We start from the raw sequence: 12,114 nt of genomic DNA, 5'->3' as shown, positions 1-12,114 counted from the left end.
AGTCAGACATACAGTGCACAGAGGTCCAGCCCAAAGAGCCAACCGTGTGTTACACATCACCTTTGAAGATACGGCATTCACCCAGTCAAGGCCGGCGCCTCTGCGGGAATCAGGTGAGCGTTACAGGCGTCAGGTGGGCTGGATAGCCGATCTGCAAATAGATAGATAGGGTTTTCAGCAGGGATGGGGCCCATGGACGAGTGGCCGATGTTAAATACATATCAATGGGAGAGGTGGGGTGCTAGGTAGTAGCAATTGGGCAGGAGGCCGGGGAGGGACGTCTAAGAGGGGGCGTCTGCTGAGAGGCTTACTGCTGGCTGGGTCCAGCGAGTTTGTTTCCTGCGAGCGTTCTCGGTAATCCGTGTGCTGTGGATCAGCCCAACTTGCGGGAATTTATAAGAGCATGGCATGGATTGGTTGGTTAATCAAGCAGTGTGATTAGTCTAAAATGGCCGTCCCACGGGATGGGACCTGTCATGGTTTACGTCAGAGGGGTGAAAATAGAATGTAGGGGATTTACCCAGACTGAGCCTGAACAGGATTGATACATGGAAGGAAATTACCACAACTGTATTCATAATGCATGTGTAGGCAGAAACTCTCACAGGTTTGTGTGCTGCTGATTTACAGGAAAACATGGAAATCATGGTCACTGTTTAATCCAAAAGTAACGGCGCGATATTTGCATATCAGATTTGCTTCTTTCTGGCGTAGTTGTAGTTCTCTATCTCCGCCCCTTATGTCAGTTGATATTTTCTCCAGTCCCACGAAGATGATGCCTTCCTTGTTGTCCCACTGGTGTACTTCCTGCCAGTGTAATTCCAGTTGATATCTGGTGTCCTGGGAATGTAGGGAATTGAGATGTTCCCTGATCCTTGTTCTGAGTTCTCTTTTAGTACTCCCAATATATTTGCGATTACATACACGGTTAATAGCATAAACCACAAATTTGGATCTACAGTTGATGTATTCTCTGATTGAATGTGTGTCACTGGTACTAAAAGTCAAAGTCTTGGTCATTGTAGCGAATTTGCACATGGAGCAGTTTCCACACTTGTAGAAGCCCACTGGTTTGTTGCTGGTGAGCCAGTTGGCATCAGTTATTGGAATAGGCGCCATGAATGATGGGCTAAGGATGATTTTGAGTGTTCTAGCCTTGGTATAGGTTAGGATTGGCTTGTCTGGGATCCATGCCTTGATATCTTCATCTATTGATAAGATATGCCAATGTCTCTTCAGAATCATCTGTACTTGATGGCTATCACTGCAGAACTGGGTAATGTATCTTATTGGGCTGTCATTTGTTACCTGTTTACTGGTGGGTACCTTGGGAGTCAAAAGAGAGCTGCATTCTCTACTGTTAGCCATGGCTATGGCTGCTTGTATTGATTGGTCTGGGTATCCCCTCTCATAAAAGCGTCTGCTAAGTGTTGCACATTCGTTTCCATATGATGGCCGGGTACTGCAGTTCCTTTTGGCTCGGAGGAATTCACCTTTGGGGATATTATTGATTACTGATCTTTTGTGGCAGCTGGATGCATGCAAGACTGAGTTGACTTCTGTCGGTTTCCTATAGGTTGAGGTCATTAGTTCTGTGCCAGCTGGCGTGATAGTGATATCCAGGAAGTCAATGCTCACCTTACTTGAGGTTCCCGTTAGTTCAATCCCAAAATTGTTCTCATTCAAATAGCATTTGAATGTTTCAAGTTCTTCATCTGTGCCACGCCAGATCATCAGGATGTCGTCAATGTATTGCATTAAAGTGTGGATTAGTTTGTTGAAGTCATGGTTGGTGAAGGCATGTACTTGTTCATAATGGTGCATAAATAAGTTGGCCATTGAAGGTGCATATGTTGCACCCATGGCTATGCCTTTTGTTTGCCTGTAGTATTGTTGGCCAAATAGGAAGATCGTATTGCTCAGTGAGAATTCCAGAAATTCTTTCATTAGTTCCAAATGTGAACAGAATGAGGCTGATGCTTTTGTGAAGGCAAAATCAATGGCCTTTAAGGCTAGTCCGTGGTCTATGGATGTGTATAGGGTTTTAACAAACAGAGTTACCAGGGTGTAGTCTTGGTTCCACAAGATATCCTGCAGAATTAGTAGGGCGTGCATTGTGTCACGTAGGAAGGTTGGTATCTTTGGAACCTCAAGTGCCAGGACGTTGTTGATGTATTTATTCAAAGGTTCCGTTACCCATTCCACTCAGTATTGGGCGTCCTTCTGGTATGGGGTCAAATATCTTGTGCATTTTAGGCAAGAAGTAGATCGTCGGCATCCTAGGGTGAGGTTGGTGTAGGTATTTCATTTTGTCATCTGACAAGAGTCCGTGCTTGTGCCATTTAGTCAGCAGGCTACTGGCTTCCGTTCGGACTTCATTCATTGGATTCTTACTTATGGTGTCATAGCATCCAGGTGTAGTCAAATGGGTGAGGGCCATTTTTACGTAGTCAGATCTGTTCATTATGACCACGTTGCCCCCTTTATCAGCTTCCTTGATTATAATTTGGTGGTTGTCTTGTAATCTCTTGAGTGCGAGTCGTTCTTGACTGGTAATGTTATCTTCTCTTCTTGAATGCTTCATTCTCATGCAATCCTGTAACGCTTGGAGGTCTCTTGTGACCGCCAGGCTGAAAATGTCTATTGCATTGTCCCCTTGTAGATTGGGAGTTAATTTGGATTTTGGTTTCATTTCTGGTATTTTCACGTTACTTTCTTCAATATTCAGTTCTTGCATGGTCTGGTGCATGGTCTGTGTTTCCTTGTTGGGTGAATGGTCCAGGTTTGTCAGGAGGTGGGTACACTCAAGATGTTCCATATCTAAGGTGCTCAGTGGTGCTGGTACAGGTTTGGGTTGTTTCCACTTGACTTGTTTTGAAAAATAATTCTTGAGTTTGAGTTTCCTGATGCATTTAAATAGGTCGATCTGGGCATTCACATAGTTGGTTTGCTTTGCTGGAGCGAAAGAGAGACATTTGTTTAGGATTTCTGAGTCATACTCTGAGAGGATGTGTTTGGAGAGATTCATCACTAGGTATGTTATCTTGGCATTCGTTGCTGTAGCTGTGTTTGTGATCTTGTTAGTCTGATAGCACTTTCTTTTTCTTCTTGGGTGTCTCTTGGCCGCCGCTCTCTTGCCTCTCTTGCCTCTAATCTTGGTGGGATATTTCCCCGGGTAGGGTCTAAAAAATGGACTTGTTTATTATTTCGTTGTTGTTGTTGTTGTTGTTGCTGTTGTGGGACTCAGTTTACTTTCCTGTAGCATTGGATCTCGTCCAGAAAATTGTAGCCAATGCTTCTGCTAAGTACATGTTGTCTGGACAATCTTGATGCAGCCCCTTCCTTCTCTACGTGGGGTGCTGACCTTTCAGTTTCTGCTTGTGGCGTATCGGGTGCCTGGTCACAGTCTTCATTTTCTTCAGTTTCTTGTTCTGGTTCACTGTCTGCGTCTGATGTTTCCGGAGAGCTGGCTGGGGAACCTCCTTTGGAGTTACTTCTTTGTATATTGCCAAACTTTGGTTGGAAGGTGAAGACTCTATTGTCTTGGTAGTCTCTTTCATCCCTTGCAAATTTTCTACATTTTCTGATTTTGACTTCGTCTTGGTGATTTCGCAATATTTCGTACATTATTTTGTAGTTTTTTTCCTTAGTTGCTGTGGGCAAATTGTTGGATTTAATGTCATTTTTTAGTTGATCTATCTGGAGTACTAATCTCCCATGTGCTCTATCAGCATGTTCTAGGAGTAGTTCCATCATTATTTTGGAACCCATGATGAGGTTTTCTTCCCATTTGGCCGCCAGGTCAGTGTCCTCAGGGTCCGTAAAGTCCGGGAAAATGATGATTCTTAAACCCCATGGGATTTTCTCTTGTTCCAGGTAAGTTTGGAGGGTAAATCTCTCCCAGAATTTATTGATTTCCTTGGTACAAAGTCTTTCTAATTTTACAAATTGTTTCCTGAGGTTATCCGGCACCCTTGGAGTGGGCGGAAATGCATGCACTGTGGATCCTTTTGCGGAGAAGAGATTCTTGGTATCAGTTTTCCTTGATTCTAAATAATCCGCCATTTTGGCTAGGGTGTTGCGGGGATCTGGTCCCCTAGTTTTAGATGAGGCGGAGTTCGTGTCGGGACTCCCTTTCTCCTGCGCACCTCCTCTTATCTTGTTGCCGAATATGACTAGCAGTCTGGATCCTGGTTTCTTGAGGAATCAACTCCGGGGTTCCTATTAAAATGTAAGAGTTGTGGGGATGACAAACTCTGGATCAGTTGGACGCTGGTAGGGTATGGTGGCCCAATGGTCACTTGTTGAGCTATTAGATCAATTATATGGTCCAGTCAGGTCATAGCCATTCATTTGTTTATTTTTTGGTTAGTTGGCACCAAAGAAAACATCATTGTAGAAATGAATGACAAGTTTTTGACATGGTAACTCGCTACACAGCCGACGCGCGTTTCAACCTTAGTCTTTTTCAAGGCTGTGATTTGGTGATGTTGTGATGTGCACCGTGAAGTGACATAGTGATACCCATGGTTAATGTATAACATATATATTCCATTCAATATGCATGTATTTAATAATTTGTTCCAGTCATGAGGAAAGGAAGCACATTGTGATAACAGATTAGTAATTTAGCAAAACCCGTGATCATGAGTGGTGGTGACGGGGTAAGTGACAGGGCAGAACATGCCATTTGTAACCATACAATTTTGGTATACAGTGTTTATATCGAATCCTTTATATTGAATGCCCATATATCAAATATTTTATATTGAAAACCTTTATAGTGAATGTATTTAGGGTGCGGTAAAGGATTAAATATTTTTGGGAAACAGTCAGAATGGGTTTTTAGGGGTGGGAAACTGGGATTTGGGGGGGATAAAAGATTTGATGTATAGGCATTTGTTATAAGTTACTTCGATAAAAAGACATGTAACCCACAAATTGCGGACCCAGGTATATATCCAGCTCCCAACCCGAGTAGCCGACAGTTAAGTAGTATGCAGAAAAGTGGGCCATACTCACACGCCAGTGGCACACTCTGTGCTCTTGACCCATAGTCAGTTACCTAGAGATGAAACTTCACAACACAACTCTCTCTCTGGGGGGGTGAAAAGATGACACTAATTGAACCAGGTAAGAGAAATCTACTCTTGTTTGCCAACCACAATAATTGTAACCATTTGAAAGTGTAAACCAAGGGATTCATCAATGTCAAGGCTTTGAGAGTGTGATGTTCCTAGAGCTGTTTGACCACAGACATACAGACTCTTCAGGCTGAACTGACCCTCAGGCAGATGGGGTTCAAGGAACACAAGGTGCATCAGACTAGCATGGTTGCCTCTGCTGTGGAGAAGGACATACATGACTGGGACCCTGACACACGGGATCCCAACAAACTCATATGACAGAGTTCTGCATTTTTCTTCTCCAAGTTGTCCTCCCTGTGGCTCCATTAGATGCAAAGGGTGCTTACGACACTGCAAGCGAGCCGACAAATGCCTCTCTTCACCCCCCTCCACCTGTCTCCCACTTTCCCACTTGTTCTGCCTATAATCCCGAATGAAATGCCTGGTCAACCAGACCACCCCCTGGCACTGGATGCTCTGTCCATGAAGCATCTGGAATGGCAGGAGGGAATATCGGATTTGGGTTGTTTGCCTGTAATGGAAAAGTCTATGGCCGAAAAGACCGTAGCTAACTTGACCGTTACGGTCAAACAACCCAAAGTAAATGCCCCCCCAAGCATACACTCCCCCACGCCCACACTTACTTACCCTTTAATGGCACACCTCGTTGCGTGCCGCCGACTCCCTGCAACGCTGGTTCCCTGCACTTACATGCTTGGGAACCGGCGCTGCAGGGTCGTTTCACTTTTTATTCTTCTAACTTTAATCCCCTATGCCGGGGACACCCCCGCAGCCCCTATTCCTATTATAGTGAGCAAGGAGAGCGGGGGACACCCTCAAAACCCCTGTTTGCTATAATAGTAATGTATGGCATGTTTGATCGAATTTTTGGTTGTACAGGATTTTCGTACAGCCTAAATTCAGTCAAATACACAATACGTTTAATTATTTTCGGTCTTTTTGGGTCATTCCAGAGAAATCCCGACTCAAAGAAGCAAAGAAGCAAACACACGGAGGAATAGAAAGTGAGTGCGAGTCAGTATAGCAGCTGCTAAAGAAACCGATGCACCTTGGGGCCCTGAGAACATCACATCTGAATACTTTAAAGTTCTAAGTCAGATTCAAAACGTGCAAGGTAGCATGCTCTGGCAATACCAGCACATTCTATCCTTTTGGGCAGGTTCCATGTGATATAATCACGGCAAAAATTGCTGTGGTAACAAAATATCGCGGCAAAAATGGCACCGTTTTTGTGCCGCAGTCCATGTAAAACATGCGGGGGACACCCTTGCAACCCCCGGACCCATTATACCATTTAAGCAGAGCGAGGGAACACCCCCGCAACCCCCGCAACCCCCGCTTCCCTTGAATGGTATAATGGGGCACACTTTTACCAGGTCAAACAGCGGCATTTTTGCCACGATATTTTTATACCGCGACATTTTTGCCGCGATTATATTACCTGATACCTTTGGGCAAGCTCTAAGTTTGCAGGAAGTTCATTTGGAAAGCAAGAGTATTTACACCGAAAGCAGAATACACACACCGACGGAGCACAACGCAGCCTATCAGGACGTTAAATTCAGCCCAGACCTACAGAGGGCAACTTTAAACGACAAAGAGAAAAATTAGTGGGCACCACTTGGTAAGAATCAAAATCATACAAAGTTCTTGTGGTTTCATTTAGTTCAAAGAAAGTTATGCAGGAGCTGGCTGTGAAGAGTCTGGAGACACCCTGACTCCAAATACATGTACAGCAAAAGAACAGGTCAAAATACCAAGTCACACAGCCGCTCTCCGTTTAACCCAACTAGGGTTGTGAGGTAAATCAAAATTAAAAATGATTAAATAATCTTATCCAAAATTGATGCAAGTCTTTCAATAAATGAGTCGCTGTTGTATTTCACAAGCGATAATTTATCGAGAAAACAATCTCAAACTAGAGCAATCACTAATAAGTTCTTAGTGAGGAAGCAGCTGCCACAGCTTATCCCGAGCCGGGACGTGAGGCGATCACGTGGTACTTAAGAATACAATTGCCGTAGCAACTTTTCAACACGTCTATCCGACAGACTGAGGCTTCGCTCGTCTGCGCACGGAGGATCCGCGATCTTCCGTGCAGTTCATGGTATGTCCTTTATGCACTAAGGATCTTTGTGGTTGATACCACACGTAGAATCTCACTAACAAGCGCTTTATCACCTTATATTTAGCTGCAGAGGGCCGAGATCCACCTGTCCCCATCTGCTACGCGCATTTACACGAACGCCATTAATGGCCACCAGTATCATAGCAACACCGCTTTGTTTCCATTTGAAACCTGCCACACCACACAGGTAAAGGAGTCATTCTTTTCCACCTTTGCCACACATGCTGAGCAGTTAACTTCTCACTTTAATCGGCACTTTCCATTCATTTTCTCTCATTTCTTTTTTCCAATCCATATCGGCACTTTACCCATTACTGAAACCTCCGCCGGATGGTATGTTCTTTCTTTCTTGTTATAACCATGCATGCTAATGGTGTGTCTCATTTTCTGTCATATTTAAAATTCACATTTTGTTATGTATTTGAATGCTTGAATAACAGACTAGCCCTGACGAAGGAAATTGGTTTCCGAAATGCATTGGCATATTAAGTCTGTTTAACTCTTAAGCTGTGGCAGCTGCTTCCTGACTAAGAACTTATTAGTGTTTGCTCTATTTTGAGATTGTTTTCTCGATAAATTATTGTTTGTGAAATACAACAGCGACTCATTTATTGAAAGACTTGCATCAATTTTGGATAAGATTATTTAATCATTTTTATTTTTGATTTACCTCACAACCCTAGTTGGGTTAAATGGAGAGCGGCCGTGTGACTTGGTATTTTGACCCAGTCTTTTGCTGTACAACTTTAAACGACAACCACAACCTACACAGGACTGGACAGCCCAGGACCCTTCGGGCACCAACCTAAATACACTAGCCTTGAAAAGGACCCTAGAGGTCGAAACACGTGTCGGATGACCATACAAGACTACATGTCTGTTTTATAATAATAAACCCACAGGTGGTTTTTACCCAATCAATGGCGTGAATATTTCATCCTTTCTAAAGAAACGCATGGGATCCGGGTCTCTGCCTTTTACTTTTTTAAGGGGTAGGTGATGGCACAGGACACTGCATCCAGCCTAAAGTGGACTGTTTCCGAGCTTGGAACCTACAGTCTTATGCATGATGTGGTGACCCCCTGATGTCTGGTCGGGCACCTGAACACTTTCTCTGTAGTTTATTTGAAGGTCTCCTGAGAACTAGCTCTTCTGGGGAACCTTGATTAAACCCCATATACTGATCAAAGAACCAATGTCATCTCAAAGTGAAACACCTCCTGATGACCATGAACAACGGTAAAAGAAGGCGGAAAACCTGTCACTGTCTACTATGTGAAACAACATGTATCGCACTGGACATAAAATCAATACAACAAAAAGAGCAACACCAGGAGTTGTGGACTAGAACTCCCATGATCCTGCACCACTTGCTATGCTGGGTAAGGCTAATGGTAGTTGAAGTCTAAACATCTAGAGGGTGACATAATTAGTAAGCAGACGACCATGATAGAAAAAGTAAATCAAGTTGCTGACCACAGACTCTCAGCGTCACCAAGAGAAACAGATCAAAAGGATCCTAGGTTCACTGAAACAGAAATAGAAAGGCCTCTCCTGGTCCAGAGAAATGAAGTATGCCACAAACAGAGACACCTCTTGTCAAGATGGTTATCTAGGCTTAGTAAGGTAGAGGCCAGGTGCTGTTCATGACGTAGGCAAACAGGGCTCCTTTAGCGGTTCTGGCTCAGCTGTTGGTAGCAGTGGCAGAACAGTCAAACACAGCGCTTGGAGGGGTCATGATGAGTTATTTATAACACGTTTAATACCCAGAGGTTTCTAAGCGCGGACTGGGGGATCGAACCTGTGTTTCTTTGTGTCGTCTTGCTTCCAAGGCGAGCACGTTGCTCCTGAGCTATCCTCCCGAGAAATACAGAGCTATCACAGTGAAGAAATTGAATGTCCAGGCAGAACATTTTTAATATTTTATTTTGCTACATGAAGTTCAACTGGGTATTTACCGGTAAATTCAAAGTGTTACATAGAGAAAGACCCATATCCCTTGTTTCAGGCGGGCGGGCAGTATCCACATGCATAAAACACAAACAACTTGTGGGAACAGTGCCTGTCTGGGATTTAGGAAAGCGGGGTCTCCGATGGAGTAGAGCCATCATGTCTCCATGAAAGTGATTAAAGAGCTGCCACCAACGTGGGGGTGGGGGAGTGAAGGTCCTGCACAATTAGCCAGGCACTACTGCCTATAGTGCTATCGGGAAATGCCAAAGTGCCAGCCAAGAATCTAGTATGGGCAGTTTGTTGTCCAGAATGGGACACTTTTTTGACCGGAGTGTGCCAGTTTCATAAGGTACTGGACTAGTTTTAACCAATGTTTCTGAACAAATATGCTTTTAAATGCTTTATTTGCAACATATTTTACCAACAACACCTCTAGGGTTACACATTGTAATATGTGATTGTTGGGCACTTTTTCCATTGGTGCCTGGACCAATTTGATGTCCCAGTCTGACTCTGGTACACGCACAGGGATTTAAGCGGTGGAACGATGTGTGCCGACTACCCTTGAGAACCCAGGGTCCGCGGGTCAGCACATCAGGGTTTGTGTCCCAAATTTTATAAGCAGTTGCAGCTTTGGACTTTTAATCGTAAACTCTCACTGACCATGGAAAAACTGTTCCACAGAAAGAGAATACACCAACACTGATCATAGAAACACTACCATAGAGAGAGAGAGAAACATACCACACTGATCATAAAAACAGTATCACAGAAAGAAACAACGCACAGTTACCATAGAAACACTTTCGCAGAAAGAGAAACCCACACTGGCCATAGAAATATAACTACCGAAAAGGAAACAACCCTTGCTAACCATAGAAACACTACCGCAGACAGAGAAACATCCCACACCAACCATAAAAATGCTGTCACAGAAAGAGAAGCAATCCACAGTGACCATAAAAACAGTATCACAGAACCAAACAACCCACAGTTAGCATAGAAACACTTTCATCGAAAGAGAAACAACACACACTGATCATAGAAACACAACCACAGAAAAAGAAATAACTCACACTGACCATAGACATACTACCACAGAAAGAGAAACAACCCACAGTGACCATAGAAACCCTATCACAGAATGAGTCAACCCACGCTGACCAAAGAAACACTACCGCAGAAAGAGAAACTGCCTACACTGACCATAGAAACACTACCACAGAAAGAGAAACAACCCACACTGACCATAACAATACTATCACAGAAAAAGAAACAACCCACACTGACCATAAAACGTACCAGAAAGAATTTCAGAACGAGAAATAACCGACAGTGACCATAGAACCACTATCATAGAAAGAGAAACATCCCATGCTGACCATAGAAACACCACAGAAAGAGAAACATCCCACACTGACCATAGAAACACTACCACAGAAAGAGAAATGTTTCACTCTGACCATAGAAATACAGAATAACCCAGGGTAAAGGCACGTTTTGGTGCCAGATGGCTAGAAGGGGGGTGGGGGCCTCGACCTAATTCTGCCAGAGTATAACAGAAAGATGCTTCCCTCACTGACTATAGCAACGGTACCAAACAATGTGAAACAACCCACAATGACCTTAGAAACACTACCACAGAAAGAGAAACAGCCTACACTGACCATACAAATACTGTCTAACCATGATAGAGGTAAGGTTTAGTGGCAGTAGGTCTCCTCGCGGACACCGGTCAGTACCACTCCACTACTTGGCAGGTGGAAGTAGGGAGGGGGCACATTAGGGTCTGAAAGGATTCCCAGGGGTAGTGCCCACCGCCCCCTCCCACCTGCCCCCCAACCCCTAGCCCTAGTTTTGCCACGGAATGTAACAGAAACATGTTTCTTTAAAGCATCTCAGGGACCAGTGATACGCATTCATACTGACAGAGAGGGGAAGGCACCTCACAGCGTTTAGAAACATATCTATTTTGACAGGAAGTGGGGAATGATATTGACTATAGACGCATATTTGCTCTGACAGCAAGGGAAGTGATATTGACCTTGGAAATACATGTTCACAGACTGCAAACTCTATGGTTTTAGCGACCGGTGTTTCCGGTGTGCTTCTATCCATCGTCTCATGGGATTCTTGTCATCGGACGTTATTCCTTCATCTTCTAAACACCACACTGGAATGGCTCCAGAGGACACTCCAATGTGTCACCGCCGGCGTGCTTGTGGAATGCATGAAAGGAGTAGAAACATGTCAGTTCTGCACGTTGCAACCTCTGATCTGCACCTTTAGCTCCATCGAAAGGCCTTGGCATTTGGTCGCCAAGCGAGAGTTTCCGCCCGAGTGGCCGTGAGGGTGGAATGGTCCACTGGCTGCCCGTCACCGAAGCATCCCAGGCTCGGGAGCCTGCTCGTCTCCTGTCAAAGGCTGAACAGCTGAACTTTCCTGCGCCCAACCCAGAGGCCCGGAGTCCAGATTCTGAATGTCAAAGCGGCCCATTGCCGCAGAGCAGCTGCCGCTGCAGCAGGCGGAAGCGAGCCCGCTAACTCCCGCACTGGGAACCCACGCATCGCACAAGACAACATTTATATAAACACTACAGCCTTCGTAGTGAAACCAGGAGCAACATAGTGATGTTCACCTTGCTTCCCCAGAAGTCCACATAAAACAGTATTGGGAGTACATGGCAAATAGCGGTAGCATGTCATTGGTAAGCCACGTTTACAGTCCCGCGGTTGTCTTTCACAAATCATTTTGTTGAAATTAAAGCCAACCAATAAAATTGTCCTAAATTGCATTCGTTTAGTAAGTGAAAGTGATGATTTGTGAACATGTGGCCCTCGCCACACAGAGCCAAATTGTCAGCCTAAGTAAATTAAACAATTGAGA

This window comes from Ambystoma mexicanum, chromosome 11 (genome assembly GCF_040938575.1).
Source record: "Ambystoma mexicanum isolate Mex_15411 chromosome 11, UKY_AmexF1_1, whole genome shotgun sequence".
Classification (NCBI taxonomy): Eukaryota; Metazoa; Chordata; class Amphibia; order Caudata; family Ambystomatidae; genus Ambystoma; species Ambystoma mexicanum.
The sequence above is the reverse complement of the archived record's forward strand: the minus strand, read 5'-3'. Positions refer to the sequence as shown.